Here is a 12264-nt window from a genome sequence, read left to right as displayed (position 1 = left end):
ATTAATATTGGTAAAACTCAGTTCCTGCCTCTGGTGATGATGCTTCCTGCAAGCTTTGATAGGACTTGACTTTTTCCTCTCTGCTATATATCAACAATCCCTGAGACAAATGCTCTGTTGTAGAATTGGGGTATTGTTGTTTTTTACCTGTGCACCTTTTAACCAAACAGTCTGGAGCAAGTTTGCAGTTGTAAAATGGCATGGCTTCGCAGGCCTTGAAAATCGCTGGAAAACAGGAAGTTGGCGTTTAATGTGATTTTTCCCTACCAGAATGGACTACCAGAACTTTTCCCTTGGGAAAATGCGTAGCATGTCTGGCTATTATCAGTGGTGGTGGGGGGGAGAGATGCCCAGATTTTTTTTGGGGGGGGGAGAGAGCTGTTGCTATGGTGACAGCAAGGTCAGTCAGTAGGGAAGCAGGGCAGCCCTATAAATCATGCGAATGAGCTGTGAGAATCAGTGCAGTGTCAAACGGGGTATGTGACCTGAGGCAGTGTTTCCCCCCCCCTTGGAACAAACTGCTCCCCTTTTATTTTCCTCCCCCTCCCTTAGGAGGCCTCAACAGGTGGCATCCGTTACATTCTGAGCAAAAGGAAGAACATCAAATTTCACAACCAACTTCTTGTTTTTTTTTGAGCTGCAGGCAGTCCAGCTGCTGCTCCTATTTGGCTTAACTTTTTTTTCTGACTTTTCCATGACAACCTGGTCCCTCCACCCAGCCTCCCTGGATTCCCACACTGAATCACTCTAGGGAAACCCCCTCCCCAATCTCTCCCTGGGCATGCTTTGTAACATGATGAGGCCCCCTTCACGGACTCCCAGCCCGCTGAACTGGCTCATCTTGGATAAATAGAGCAATTACGGCTTTGTCAAATTCTTTTACATCTCGGCGGGGGGGGGGGGGGGGGAGGGGGTTGGGGATGATGTGTTTCTTTGCAGAAAGTTCCTCTTGCAGTATATCCAGGAAAAGAAAATGTCTTCACAAATTAATAAGCGCGGCACAGCTTTTTGTACACTAAAAGGTGCCACATTCTGGAAAAGGGATTTATGCGGTTATCCTTTGGGTGTCTTTGAAATGAAAGGGATTTGCCTCCCTGCATATTTTATGCTTCTCTTTACCTCTTCCTGCCAGGTACAGGGTCTCCTGCTTTGAGAAGGGGGTTGGACTAGAAGACCCCCAGGTCCCTTCCAACTCTTGTTATTCTGAATATTCAAGGATGTACATCTGATTGTGACAACCTTCACAGGCCAACTTGTCCTCTGCTAATATGACACAGTGTTTGAAATGCGCACACAAAGTCACATTTCAAAGATAGGTATGGCTTGGAGACTTTGATTAGATGATACATCTAGTTCTTAAGAACACAAAAGAAATTAATGCTGACCAAAAGACTATTGAAAGGTGTTAACACAAAGAATCTGTAATTCACTATCGGTGATAATACTACAGGAGATGACTAGGCTGAGCCCGAAGGAGGGGTCAAACACATCATCAGTCATGAGTGCCTGCACACCGGCAAGGGATCTAATTCCAGACCACCTTGAATTCTTTATTCTTAACTCTTGCTAATTTCCCTTGACTGTAGTTCAGATTATTGTAGAGATCTTAAACTTGCAATAAATCTTGATGCTATTTGAATCTCCTGATTTCCCCTGCACTTGACAAGTGCCTTGTGATAGGGTGAGTTAGCTACACACACATGCACTAGATAATATAGTCATAAAGAGGAAGTAACCTGTCCAGGAGATCCCACTTTCCTCATTTGAAAGAGATTTAGTTTTTGCTTAGAGACTGCTCTCCAAGAAAAAAATGTATGTTCCACAAAAGAGCTATGCTGCAAATTGGCCATCATACCTTTTCATGTCGTCTTTATCGCCCATTCTATATAGAGAGTTGATTGTTGTTTAAATTTCTCCCAAGAAAAATGTTAAGTGAAATATGAATAACGTGGGGAATAGGAGTAAAGTAATTCTGGATCATCTCTAGAGAGCTTCTTGCTTCTGGTTCTGTTTTTAGCTTCCTTCTGTGTGCCATTCTCCCCACCACAGTTCAAATTAAAATGTTCACTTGCCCTCTGAGAAGTTGGATCAAGTTCTTTTTTCCCCATGCTATCTCACTCATCAATCCACTTAATGTCCCTTTTCTCGAGTTCAAGAAAATATAAATACACAATGCAACGACTGAGTACTTTTTAAAACTTAAGAGTAGGAGAGACTTAAAGTCTGGACTTCTGTCCGAAATCATTTCGCTACAGCGGTTCCTTATAATAAAAGGCAGCCGAGCTTGTTAAGCCACAGTATATTACTGTCACAGTTGGCTTGGTTGGTTTTTGTGTCCAGACAGGTAAGATGCGGTTTGATCAGCAAACAGCAGCTTTGCAAACCGAGCCTTGAAATGGAGACCAACCTCATGTTGCAAGATTCTGTGGGAAATCCGGCCCCCCAGAGAAGGAAATATTAAAAGGGCAGAAAAATATATTTTCTCAAAGGATCTTAAAGAGGCAGAAAAGCATGCCCAGTTTTTCTTAATAGCCCCAAGTCTCCCTCCCCCAAGCAGAAACCAGCTCTATAGAAATGCAGATGTAAATCCGGGAAGGTTGGAGGCCCCCAGCTAGAAGATTAAGAAGACAAAGACACCTAAAATCTACGTACCCCACCCAAACTCAAGACAGGACATAATAGGATTAACCCACAGATGCCAAAGGGCACACCCAGACTCAGGGCAAAATACAAATACAAAGTCTCAAACAGGAACGGGTTGGACTAGATGACCTCCAAGGTCCCTTCCAAATTATTATTATTATTATTATTATTATTATTATTATTATTATTATTATTATTATTATTATTATTATTATTCCAAACAAAAGGCTCCAGGGGGTATAAAAACCCACTCCCTACATGTGCTCATCTTCCTGTCTGGCTCTCTTCTTCAATAAACTGCAACCTTCTTTCTAAAGCAGTCACCATGTTGTTTATTCCCGGCTTGGACTGAACCAGGATGAAGACTTTTCCTTCAATACTTCTTTTCTCTGCCTTGGTCTGAGAACAATCATGACTTACAGCCATGGTCAACCATGACATAACATTTGCAGGACCTCTTAGGTATTTCAATTTATCCCAGTTGTCAGGAGCTGATGTTCTCAGTCATCAGTCATGCCGTGAGTTGTGTACTATTCTTTTAACTAACCTTGTCTTTTGATATTTAATTTAATTTAATTTAATTTATTAATATTTCTATACCGCCCTTCTCCCGAAGGACTCAGGGCGGTGTACAGGGCAAGAATAAAAACACAGAATTACAAAAGTTAAAAAGTAATTAAATACATGCCCATATCTAAAAGACAATTAATACATAATAAAAAACCCCAATAAAATAACAGTAAAAACCCCACAATCCCCCCTCAGGCCAGGCCGGCTTGTTCAAACAGGTATGTTTTTAGATCACGGCGAAAGGAGCGAAGATCGGGCGCCGTCCGGAGCTCAACTGGTAACTGGTTCCATAGTTCCGGCGTGCCCACAGAGAAGGATCTCCCCCTGGGGGCCACCAATCTACATTCTCTGACCGGTGGCACCCTGAGGAGGCCCTCTCTGTGGGAACGCACAGGGCGGAGGGAAGTTGATGCCGGCAGCAGGTGTTCCCTAACGTACTCCGGACCCCTGCCATGTAGGGCTTTAAACACCATTACTAGTACCTTGAATCTCACCCGGAAGACAACTGGTAACCAATGCAGCTCACGGAGCAGAGGTGTAACATGGGAGTATCGGGAGACTCCCAACACAACTCTCGCGGCTGCATTCTGTACCAGTTGGAGCCTCCGGGTGGTCCTCAAGGGAAGCCCCATGTAGAGAGCGTTGCAGTAGTCTAGAGAGGTCACGAGCGCGTGAGTGACCGTGGATAAATCATCCCGGCTTAGATAGGGCCGCAACTGGCGCACCAGGCGAACCTGGGCGAAAGCCCCCCTAGTCACAGCCACTATGTGATCTTCCAAGGTGAGCCGTGAATCTAGGAGGACTCCCAAGTTGCGAGCCCTATCTACGGGGGGTAATAATGGCCCAATCCTATGTGCCCTTGAAACCTAAGAGATAATTGCACTGCATTTAGTGATGCTTATTCCTGGCTTGGTACAGGCAGTCCTCGACTTGCAGCTGTTCGTTTAGTGACTGTTTGAAGTTACAATGGCACTGAAAAAAAGTGACAACCGTTTTTCACAGAACTGTTGCAGCATCTCCATGATCATGGGATCAAAATTCAGAAGCTTAGCAACTCACTCGTGTTTATGACGGTCGCAGTGTCCTGGGGTGATGTGATTACCTTTTGCAACTTTCTGCCCAGCAAAATCACTGGAGAAACCAGATTCAGTTACTAACTTAACAAATGCAGTGAATCACTTAATAACTGGCAAGAAATGTCATAAACTCACTTAACAACTGTCTCGTTTAGCAAGTGAAATGTTGGGCTCAATTGTGGTCATAAGTTGAGAACTACTAAGTGTAGCCTCAGACTGCTCTGGCTGAGTGCTGTTATTTGTAGGGTGGAGGGGATCTACCCAGTCCTCCTGAATAGTAATTGCTTTTATTTTGCTTCTGAATTACGTGGTGGCACAGTGGTTAGAATGCAGCATTGCAGGCTAACTTGAGGTCTGTAAAATGAGGACCCTGATTATCGGGGGCAATATGTTGTAAAGCACAGTGAAGTGGTCTGTACGTTTTAAGTTCTATTGCTATTGCTACACTTCCCTTACAAAAAAGCAGCAGGTGGAACTGAGTTCACACATTCCATCTTTCACTAAGCCATGACTTGCAATAATCTTGAACAGACATTCTAAGATTTAAGCCATGATCCACAGATCAAAATTGCAAAGCCTGTGTTCAGGCAATCGGAGAAACCACATTATGGTTTCATGACATACAATACAGGTAGTCCTCGACTTAAGATCACAATTGAGCCCAAAATTTCCTTTGCTAAGCAAAACCATTAAGTGAGTTTTGACCCCTAGTGTAAATTTTCTTGCCACAGTTGTTAAGTGAATCACTGCAGTCGTTAACTTAGTAACACGGTTGTTAAGTGAATCTGGCTTCCCTGTTGACTTTGCTTGTCAGAAGGTCCCAAAAGTTGACCACATGGCCATGGGGATGCTGCAATGGTCATGTGAAAAATAGTCATGTCACTTTTTTCATTGCCATTGTAACTTCAAATGGCCACTAAACTAATGGTTGTAAGTCAAGGACTACCTGTATATAAACTCAACCACGATCCAACTTTTGATCTGCTGTCTACAATATTTGGGTATATGTAGGCTAGAAGAGGATGTACAGATGTTTTAACTCTTCATTTTCCAAAGAACTTTTAAGATTTTCACCTTTGCACAAAACAAGTAATAACAAAATTTCTGGACTAATGTATTTTGTAGTATATAAGTGAAATATCTGGCCTTTGCAGCTTTAAGCTTGAAAACATCTTAATTTCATGAATAATATAACATTTACATTGTGCTTCTACTGTAAATCTGCATATATGTATTCATATATGCAAACACACAGAGAGAGAGAGAGGTGTGTTGTCACAATTAAACTTTTGAAATATCAGACATTTATTAGATGTTGAGTAGGACAATGGAATGCTTCCGATTTAAAGGGGAAAATATCCTTTGAAACATGCACACTGCTCCTGTTTGCAAACAGCTTAAGTCAAATGCACCTTTTCTCATCTCATCCCAGCTTGCATTATTAGATGCTCATGTTTAGTTTCTCAGAGATGCACGATCCAAAAATACCAACTGCTAGTCCAAAACTAGATGTACTAAGGGTAAAGGAGTCCCTGTGGATTTTACTCCACTAGTTTATAGGGGGGGGCGCTCATCTCCGTTTCAAGGCCATTGAGCCAGCACTGTGCAAAGACATCCACGGGTCATGTGGCCAGCATGACATTGTGGAACACTGTTATCTTTCCACTGAAGTGGTACCCATTTATCTATTCACATTTGCATGCTTTAGAACTGCTAGGGTGGCAGGAGCTGGGGCGAGGATGGGAGCTCATCCTGTTGCTTGGCTCTTGGGTCTCGAACTTGGGCTGCTGGTTTTTCAGCTGACAAGCCCAGCATCTTAACTGCTGAGCCACCGAGCCACCCCAAAACTAGATGTACCCTGTCACAAAGTTGTAAAACCCGAGAATGAGATAAATAGGGAATGATGCATTCGTGGAAGCAGAAGTTACACTAATATTCCAGCTGCCGGCTGCTTAAGAAACAATCTTGCTCTTTAGGGCTGGGCGTTCTTGTGGTGTGTAGGGAGAAAGCATTGCAGAGTAGGGTATTTATGTCCTTGCAACTCTTGAGTAAATAGGAAGCTGTGCAAATTGGCTGCTTGTTAGTCACTACGGAAACAGGAAAGGGAGGGTTAGAGGGACATATAAGTATCCACCAAACTGATGTAACTTAGCTTGTGAGTTGCCCAGTGTACAGATAGTCCTTGACCTACGGCCATAATGGAGACTGGAATTTCCATCGCTAAGCAGGGCAGTTGTTAAGTGAGTGGTGCCTGATTTTATGACATTTTTGCCATGCTTGTTAAGCAAGTCACTGTAGTTGTTAAGTAAAACCATTCGGTTGTGAGTGAATCCAGCTTCCCCCATTGAGTTTGCTTGTTCAAAGCTGGCTGGGAAGGTGGCAGATAGTGACCACGTGACCCTGGGACTCTGCAACCATCTTAAATGCATGCCATTTGCCAAGCTCCTGAATTTTGGTCACAAGACCATGTAGATGCAGCAACAGTCATAAGTGTGAGAGCCAGCCTTGAGTCATTTTTTTTCAGTGCCGTTATAACTTTAAATGGTTGCTGAATGAATGGAGGCAAGTCAAGGAGTGCCTGTATTTGCACATAGTTAACCGTGTGCCCAATGTAAGCATTACAAGGACATGATAGATAAGAAAATATTTTGCTGCAGGCTGTGTCTTTAAACAAGGAATTTCTTTTTTGACCCATGTCTACCATAGTCAATGTTTTGTTTCTGAAATGAGACTCTTTCCCCTGCTGTGTGGAAAACATAGTATTTAATTTAGACAACTCGGTGATAACTGTTCAGGTGAACACACACAGGTGTTACAGAATTCAAGTTTCTATCTTTCTCAATCTGGATATCAGCAATTAATCCCAAGCATGTGGTGCCTTGAGAAATAATAGAGACAAATAATTATGGAATACTTTAAAAGACATTCCCCTTGTGGGGCAAAAAAACCCCAAGAATTGGATAGCACCATTTCCGATTGACGTATTTTATTAAAAAGCATAAGCTCTTATGAGCCGCAGACCTCAGCATTTGAGACCTGGTGTGAACCTTTTAATAACATTCGTTAGCTGAAAATGATGCTAATGGCTTCCTGGCTTTTTTTGTCACCCTATACCAGTGCTGACTCAGGAATTCTGGGAGTTGAAGTCCATGAGTCATAAAAGAGCCGAGGTTGCCTACCCCTGCCCTATACCAACATGGTTCCCTTCTACAACACAATTTAAGGAAGTCTACTTGAAGCATTTCTGTGTGATTTACAAGAGGCAGTTTGGTCTACTGATTAAGGCACCAGCCTAGAAATCAAGAGACTGTGAGTTCTAATTCTACCTTAGGCATGAAAGCTGGCTTGGGTGGACTTTGGGCCAATCACCAGGAGACTGTGAGTTCTAGTCCCACCTTAGGCACGAAAGTTGGCTGGGTGATCTTGGGCCAGTCGCTCTCTCAGCCCAACCCATCTCATAAGGGTTGATGTTGTTGGGGAAGTAGGAGGAAGAAGGAGTATTATGTGTCTTCATCACCTCGAGTTATTTATAAAAATAAAGGCAGGATAAAAATAAATCATAATTTCTGTGTGATCAGATTTTTCAACTGAGTTTTACCTTGAGGTAAGAGGGGCATCTTATAAATTTTATAGATAAATAATAAAATGGAAAGCTAGGTCAGCCTGAGGCCTAGATTGAATGAGTGCATTGCTTCTAAACTTCCCCCTGGAAAATGTATATATCTCAGACCAGCGTGTTAGGTATCCTTTGTCTCCATCCAAGAATTCATCTGCTTTCACAGTGATGGTCAATTTTACAAGCTCTCGGTGGGAGGAATGATAGAATTAATCGTGTTATGATGAAGACAGCGCAGAACGCTGAAAGGACTTTCCTGTTGTGTCAAAACATGAATGGAAAATATGAACAACTGCACCAGATCTGCTCCATCTACTGCAGAAGTCCTGCAGAATTTGATGGGGTTCATCAGAAACTAAGGATGGATGCAATCCTTTTTCTACAATTAGAACTCTGCCTCTTGATCAGAAGCTTTGAGCGTTTTATAAACTTGAAGTTTGGAAGAAGAAAAAAAACCACCTCTGCATTGTGCCTACCAAGAGGGAAGATTGCTCGGCCTTGTTTCCTTACTTGTTTCATTAAGAATACCAGTTTGATTTTTCCAGGCTCCAGTTTCAAGTCTCAAAGCCTGGCCTCTCTCATAAACGACCGCCAGAAATAGCAGATGCCAAGATTGGTGGTGGCAGGAACCAGCTGGAATGTCAGCTCTGACATTGTCAGATCCAGTGGGACTACATAGCATCTTTTCTCTTCTCTCCCCCCCCCCAATGTTTAGTCAAGTGGGTATAACTGCACAGCAGTACATCTTGCAGAGCTTCAGCTATGGCTTAATATTTTAGCTTCTGTTGATATTTCCAAAGGGGGGAAAAAGGCGGTATTCTATCACCATCTGGTAAGTCAAGCAGGATGCCAAGAAGAAGGCAATAAAGGATTTTTAATAGCAACAAAGCCTGAAGCAAGAAACAGAAAATTATTTATTTTATTTTTTTTAATTTTAATTCCATTTATATCCCGCTAAATTAGATGCTACAGACGCAGTGGTTTTCAACCTTGGCAACTTTCAGACGGGCGGACTTCAAATTCCAGAATTCCCCAGCCAGCATAGCTGGCTGGAGAATTCTGGGAGTCGAAGTCCGCCTCTCTTAAAAGTTGCTAAGGTTGAGAAACCCTGCAATAGAGTGGAGGTTGACTGATTTGTTCTCAACTGCCCTTGTTAGCTACGTGATCCTACAAACACTTTGCAGAGTAACGTTTCAACATAGACTCTCTACAGCAGGGGTCTTCAAACTGCTGGCCTGCAGGCCGGATGCGTCATGTCGAAACCACGCCCACCCCAGCTCTGGCAATGGGGAAAAAGTTGCGATATGTCACGACACGTCACATGACGTTGCAAGTTTGACACCCCTGCTCTGCAGGGACCTGAGAAGAAATCCATCAGGTCTGAGTGCCGTTCCTTTACGAGAACTCTTTGGGATAAAGCAATGGTTTCAACCCCAGGCTTTTCAATCCTTCTGCCTGTGTTAAGTATCAACCTAACCGAAAAGAGTTCACTCATCACTGCACCCGCGGACTGACTTTTGCTATTCCATTTTTGTAGGGCTGCTTTCTCTGTTCAGTTAATACTTTTTTTTCCCTGGCCTGCTCTTGGTCTTTGTTTAGACATGTTTAAATGTATAGTGTACCATTTGCTGCCTCTTCCTCCTTGGTAGGAGCATCCAATATTGAATAACAGAGTTGGAAGGGACCTTAGAGGTCTTCTAGTCCAGGGGTGTCAAACTGGCGACCCGTGGGTGAGATGTGCCACGTGCAGGCCACGTGCACCCCAGCTCCACAAAGGTTTAAAAAAAATGTCACATCACAATACGCCATTTGACATGATCGAGTTTGACACCCGTGTTCTAGTCCAACCCTCTGCTCAAGCAGAAGACCCTATATCGTTTCAGACAAATGGTTGTCCAATCTCTTCTTAAAAACCTTCAATGCCGGAGCACCAGTAACTTGTGATGGCAAATTATTCCACTGGTTAATTGTTCTCTCACTGTCTCCTTAGTCCTAGCTATGTTCTCTCCTTGATGAGCAGGAATATTGTCCTGATCATCTATAGGGGGGGTCTTCGAATTACAATCATTCATTCAGCAACCGGTCAAAGTTATGATGGCACTGAACAGAGGGACTGCCAATGGTCCTCAAACTTCCAGCCGCTGCAGCACCCACATTGCCCAGATCCTTCATAACCTAGGATCACAGATTCTGCCACATTGGTTCTTTATTCCCTTTTTCAGTGCCCAAGCACACACTTACAACTTTGAAGGGGAATCATAGATACACATTTTAATTGAAATAACAGAGGGTTCCAAACATATTTCATTGATAACTATTAGATACCTGGCTTACCGCTTTTGTAATAACTTAGTACATCCTGGCATGGAGAAACCAAGGATTTGTATTGGTGAACCCCAGAAAACACCATGAATTTCTAACAACCTTGTTCCCTCATGCTTCCCCTTTCACTAATGAACACCACTATCTAAGCATTCTTCTTAATGTCCTCCATGGAAGGCTTATTTCCCCAAACCCACCCACCAAACCATATGGTTATATATGCCCTCCTTCTAGATAAACCCTTTTATTCATGCCAACATTCCCTTAAAAGAACCTTTACCTGTCACAGTTGCTATGAAGAGAAACTTAGAATTCCATCAAGGCTTCATCACACAAATGGAAAACGTGAGCAAAATCCCCAGGAAGATAGAGGCTTCCATCTTGGATCTCGATTCGGGCGAACCCTTTTACTGAGAGTCATGGAAAACAGAACATCTGTATCTGAAAGGGGGTGATTAGGCAAAGAAAACTCCACTGAATCCCACTAGCCCTTCTTCAGTATAGATTAATCCTGCTAAATGTATCAGGACTCCATCTTTCCTCATTCATTTGTGTTTCTGTGATGGCAAGACACATTCTCAAAAGTGGTCTGTGTGAAAGGCTATTTCAACATCTCAGTTAACACTCAGCCAGAAATAAGCCCTCATCTCACGTTTGATTTGAATGGGGTTAGATCCTTAAAACGCATTAAATACAGAAAGTTGGGACCCAAAACTCTATTGAATGTTTTGTATTAATAAATTCATTTCACTCTAATAAAGGACACTTTCCATTAAATACTTCCTGCAAGAAAAGTTTCCTCACTTTGTAAGACAGGTGGTTCTGCTGCTATTTCCTACTGTTAGGAAGTTTCTCTAATGTTTAATTGACATCCACTCATTTAGTTTTCATCCTGCCCTTCAAAACTATGAAGTAAAGAGTTGCCCTACAGTCTATGGGACAGCTTTTTAGCTGTCGGAAAACTGCTATTTTATATTATCTCCATTCTTGCTTTGAAGAAACCCTGACCATGATGAAGATGCAGTAAACAAAATCCAAAATTCTCCACTAAATTTTATGACTTATAGCTGCCATTTTCAAGGATAGGTAGGGTCTAAAATTTCGTGGCTGTTCAACAAGGTTTCTATTTCAAACTTGATTGAAATCATGGGACATTAGATCCTTTTGTTTAAGTGTCTGTAAAGCTTTGAACTAACAATTCATCATCTTGGCCAGTGTTTCTCAACCTTAGCAATGTGAAGATAAGTGGACTTCAACTCCCAGAATTCTCCAGCCAACATGGAGAATTCTGGGAGTTAAAGTCCACATATCTTCATGTTGCCAAGAATGAGAAACATTGCTCTTGACAATTATACTCCAAGTTAAATATGTAAACTTTATGTCTATATTTAACCTCTCTCAAAATCTCAGGTGCTATAAGATGGAGAAACGGTTCTAAAATGGATAATGAATTCTGTGAATGTTTCTTTCTGCCCCAAAGACATTGTAAGCTCGGTAGGCTTCAGAAAATACTTTTATAGTGATGGGCAATGTCTTTGAACTCACCTTCTAAGGACTGTCTAATTTACCATATCTGTATTTGGAGAATATTTCCACTGCCTGGTATATGACCTACTCTTGTGTATGACAGAATGAGAAATATAGCCAAATTACATTTTCCAAAATGCTTGCAACAACTTTCTATTTTACTTCCACCCTCTTCTCTGTTCACTTTCAAGCACTTTGATATTTACAGATTTCCAATTTAGTTTGGAATGAAAAAAAATCTCTTTCTAAAGCAGCGTTTATCAAACTTGGCAAGATGCTTAGATTTTGACTTCTGAGTGAGGAATGGTGAGCTGACACGTCTCCGAGCAAGTGGAGATGACATTGCAGCTATGATCAGTGAGTAGACTGGTCTCAGAATCTCTCTGGACATGGAGAGGACAGGAGATTGTTCACTTATTCTCCAGATGGTTCCTCCTCCTGAGAAAACTGCAGGATAACAAGGGTGACTCAGCCTTCCATCCTTCCAAGGTCGGTAAAATGACTCTGTAA

Source organism: Vipera berus (genome assembly GCF_964194415.1).
Source record: "Vipera berus genome assembly, chromosome: 1".
NCBI lineage: Eukaryota > Metazoa > Chordata > Lepidosauria > Squamata > Viperidae > Vipera > Vipera berus.
This window is presented reverse-complemented; position numbering follows the sequence as displayed.